Below are 5,171 nucleotides of genomic sequence, written 5' to 3'. Positions count from 1 at the left end.
CCACGGTCGGGGACAGAGGGTGGCACTAGGGGAGAAGTTGTCATCCCGCCACCCGTTGGTGTGTGGTGTCCCTCAAGGGGCAATACTCTCCCCCCTGCTATTTAACATATATATACGCCCCCTCGCCCAGCTGGTACGGAGTTTCGGACTTGGGTGCCATCAATATGCAGATGACACCCAATTGTATCTGATGATGGACAGCCGGCCTGACTCTGCCCCAGATGTCCTGGAACGTGCCTTCGGAGCTGTGACTGGAGCAGAGTCGGCTGAGACTGAATCCCTTGAAGACGGAGGTCCTGCATGTGGGTCTAGGGTCCATGGGTGCGGGACTCCGGCTCCCTGCTCTCGATGGAGCGCCACTTACGCCGGTGTCGAGAGTGAGGAGCCTGGGGGTGGTCCTGGATGCTTCCTTGTCTATGGAGGCACAGGTCGCAGCGGTTGTTAGATCCTCTTTCTTCTATCTAAGACAGGCTCGACAACTTGTCCCCTACCTATCGACCCATGACCTTACGACAGTGATCCAGGCAACGGTCACCTCCAGATTAGACTACTGCAACTTGCTCTATGCAGGGCTTCCCTTGGGCTTGATCCGGAAACTGCAGCTGGTTCAGAATGCAGCAGCACGGGTGGTTGCCAGAGCACCAATCATGGCTCATATAACACCTATCCTCCATCAGCTGCACTGGTTACCGGTTGAGTACCGGGTCCAGTTCAAAGTTTTGGTGTTGACCTATAAAGCCCTATGTGGACTGGGCCCAGCATACCTTCAGGACCGCCTCTCCCCATATGTTCCCCGGAGGTCGCTTCAATCAGCCACTAAGAACTTGTTGATGGTCCCTGGCCCCAGGGAGGTCTGCCTGGCCTCTACCAGAGCCAGGGCCTTCTCAGTTCTGGCTCCAACCTGCTGGAACTCTCTGTCTGAGGAAACTAGGGCCCGGCAGGATTTGTTATCTTTCTGCTGGGCCTGCAAAACGGAGATGTTCCGCCAGGCATTTGGTGGGGGCTGGGCTGTCCTCTCGCCAGCCATACCACTGAAGACCTTCCACCACCCATGCAGGACAATGCTGTATTTTAATATTTTATACCTGCCAATTTTAATTGTTTTGATATGATGTTTTAATGTTTTTATAATGTTTTTACTGTTTTAAACTGTTGTTAAACCACCCTGAGCCCGTCTGACGGGGAGGGCGGTCTAGAAATGTGATTAAATAAATAAAATAAATAAATAAAGCATCTGTGCACTCCTGCTGGGCACGATGACATCACTTCTGGAAGGTTTTTTGCCTCCTTGTTCCATGGACCTTTCCCCCCTGTCCCCACTGGGGGATTTGGAAGCCCTAAGCGGGCACTGCACAACTGGACCATCATTTTCCTGGATAGAGGCTTCCAGGGAGGGAAGGAAGGAAAGCAGATAAAGGTAGGTTGGGTGATTGGTGGAAAAGAGAGAAGGAAGCAGGGAAAGGGGAGAGGCTGTGGCAGCTTTCAGGGAAGGGAAATAGTGGGAAAATAAGATGCCCTCTGCAAGTCCTTGTGGATCCCCTGCTTGTGTGTGTATGCACACGCACTCTCTGTAGGGGTGTGTGTGATCAAATGTTGTCATATAGGAGTAGCAGAGACATTTAGCCTGTTTCCAAAGTTGTGGACAAAGGCATTGGGTGTTGACAAGTCACAGTACGAAAAATACACAGTTCTTTTGAATACTTCTCTCTTCTCTCCCAATTTTTTATATATTCATTTTTCTCACATGCTGAAGCTGAGAGCAGGAAGAAACAGGGTGAGAGAAGCAATAATATTTGAATGGAGCCTCCATGTATAGAGGCACTATATCCCTGAATAACCAATAGTTTAGACAAGCAATAGGGGATGGCCATTGCCTTCATTTCCTGCTTTTGAATGCCTTGACTCCAACATTAGGAAACATTCTGGACAATATGGACCTTGGCCTGGTTGAACAAGGCATGACTTATCTGTGTTCACAACCTGTGATGTCCAAATAAAGCAATATAGGTTTTCCCACCGTGCAGGAGTTACAGGAATAACTGAATGCTAAACTGCTGCTTGCCATAGATCTGCTGAAGGCATAGGATGCCTCCAAGAAAAAGGCTGGCAACCCTAAGTGCGTGAAAATAATTTGAGATACAAAAGATGTTATGAGCTATTTTTTCTATTTTTAAAATTTGTTTTACTTTTGCATGGCTGTCACTGATACTTGGAGGGAGGGAACGGGGAACATGGAGCCCAGCTGAGTAAGACCAGGGCTGAGCATTTGTCTGCCTCTTCCTTTTCTGTAGGTCACTGAAAGCCTGAGCATGGCCAAAGGCAAAAGGCTTTTGGCAAAGCCATCACCAGCTTCAGCTATTTTTGCAGCTCATTACCTGTTCGGAGTAAGTAGGGCAGCAGTATCTGTTGCTGTATATCTATTAATGTAAATTGTATTTTTATGTTTATTTTATTTTGTAAGCTGCTTTGAATCCCCAAGATGAGAAAGAAGTGGGATACAAATATTCGAAGTAAATAATCAATGTTAATTGAGGTGTGATGAGTAAAGAGGGCAAAAAGGAACTGGCTTGCATTGGTTTACCTTAGAGCTTACTGGCAGAGTTACTAAAATATTTCTACAGAGAAGCATTTTTGTTTAGTTGCTGTTGAGCTTGAGGTAGATGTCTGCCTGCCTGCAATTCCAATTCCTCATAGTGCCCACTCAACCTGAAAATGTGTAAATAAATCAATACTAAAGTTCCATCAGTCTTCAGTGCTCACCCATCCAGAAAAAATAAACTGACAGAAAAGTCTGCTCCAATTCCCTTCCTACTGCTAAAGGAAGGAAGAACACAAAACCATTTTGTAGTAGTATTGTATTGCTTTTAAAAAATGTTCCAAAATTGCTAAACAAATTTGAAGGCCTTCATAGTTTTCATGGCATGGTCTACTAGGATTCATGAGTGTGTGTTACCTGTCAAGCCAGACACTGCATATGGCAGCCTACAAGTCATTGTTAACTGTACGAACAGCTATGCAGAAGGGAAAGTACCAAGAAAGCAAGGAAGCCATATTTCATTACTGCTGCTGTCACTGAAAGAACTTTTAACAAGCTGTGGTCAAGATGTGGGGAGAGAGGCGGAGGAGAGAGGGTAAGAGAATCAAAACAGTATCTTGGTTTTGGTGTTTTAGTTGTATTGCATGTTATGATTTTCATGTTCTGTGAACTGCCCTGAACATATTTTTTTCCTGGAGAAGCATACAAAAGCCTCAGATAAGTGGAAGGACCACTAGGTGTCACTATGCCAAGAGTTTTGCTTGCTTCAACAGGTAAATAAAGTTCTTTAATGGTTCCACTTCAACACCGACTTGATTAATTCTACATGGTATTAGTGATGCAATTAACTGCAGCCTTTATAAGGCACAAAAAGGCTCACAAAATAGAAAAGTGGGATACCAAAGCCCTTGATGTGAATCTCACGACTATAGTAGTAGATAGAGGTCAGGCCTGGGACAGAGAGCCTGCAAGGAATCTGCTTGCAAGAACTGGTTCACCAGCAGAGGTCAACCTTCCCCGAGCCAGTTTCCAGATAACAATACCAGCAGAATCTGGTTTCCCGCGCCCTGCATCAGACGGCTGGCCCCTCTGGATTAACATGTTCCAGAAGTGACTGCTCAGCAACTGGTTTGTGCTTGCTTTGAAATGTCAAGTAGCTTCAAATGTCATATAATGAGGAGAAAGTTAAATTTACCTATCTCATATAACCACAACCCTGCATCATTAATATAGCTTTACATTCGTAAGAAAACCAGAAAATAGTTTAAGCTTTCTGAAAGGCAGTGACTCTTGAAACAGCATCTATCTGATAAATTAATGTAGTTTTATTTGGAAAAATAAAAATTATTATGAGTTTTGGCTAAATAACAATTTTATTGAATGGAAAATGTAAAGTCACATCATACAGTTTTATTTTGAGGGAATTATTAACAAATCATAAATGAGAACATTTTTATAGTCCTACTCCAGTCCTTGACCAACTTTGGCCACTATATTTTGCAAAACTAAAATTAATTTCTTTATATATGCATAGCAGTTGTAATTATATGAAAGTTATTTTTTTTAAAAGACGCTATAATCAACTAATAATGCCTCCCTGTGGTTGATTTCAATCAGCTCTGATTCTAAATATAAACCAGTGCAAATATTTATTTCTGTATACATTTAATGATTTATACTTTCATGCTTCAACTGTTAACATAGATTGCAACATAGGTTGCAATCCTAAAGACACTTTCCTAGGTGTAAGCTCCAATAAATAAAATGGGACTTACTTGTGAGTAGTCCTATTTAGGACTGTTCCCATTACCTGATAATTTCTTGTAATTTTAAACAAGTAGGTTCAGTACAAAGGAGGCAGGAGTCAAGCCTGCACTTCAAGCAAAAAAAGTGCCCACCCCCCAGTTAATTATCCTCTAGCGTGTGCAATCCCTATTAAAGAGTCTCTATCCCAACTTTGCAAACTGGGGTTTCCATGTGTGCATAGTTGGGGCAGAAGCTCTTTAATAGGGATTGCACATGCTAGAGGATAATTAACAGTGCAATTCTAAACACTGAACGGGCTTAGAAGGGTGTAACTCTACTTTAGGACACTGTTAGATATGTCGTTACACTGAAAACAACCTAGAGAAAGGGGAACACAGCTAAAACAATGTCATGTGTTCAGTTGTGTGATAAAGGCCTACTTTGCATAGAGTACCGAAGGCACTCTATATTGTATTTTATTTCTTTGGTGTGACAGACAAGCCTGTACCACTTCAAGGTGCTGGTAGAAAAATTACAAGAATGAATACTCCTTGGGGGTGGGGGAAACCTTTCATGTAGAAGAGTACAGTATCAGGGAGAATTACATCTAGTTTCCTATGTGATTTTTTTAAAACAGGAAATCTAGTTATATGACATATAAGAGATGCTAGAAACTTCAGTCTCAGTCTTTTATTCAGGGTAAAGGAATTACTGAGATCTGTGTGTCTCGAGACCAGGACATTGTTAATTTGAGAGAGGTATTCTAGCAACCCCTAAGCCTCAAAAGGTGGCATGTTTGCCCCTAATTTTCTAACTGTTAAATGTACTGCAGTCAACTAACTTATTGCCATTAGGAGTCAGGCACTGGTGGTTCATGAATACAGCTGTG

This window comes from Eublepharis macularius, chromosome 4 (assembly GCF_028583425.1).
Source record: "Eublepharis macularius isolate TG4126 chromosome 4, MPM_Emac_v1.0, whole genome shotgun sequence".
Classification (NCBI taxonomy): domain Eukaryota; kingdom Metazoa; phylum Chordata; class Lepidosauria; order Squamata; family Eublepharidae; genus Eublepharis; species Eublepharis macularius.
This window is presented reverse-complemented; position numbering follows the sequence as displayed.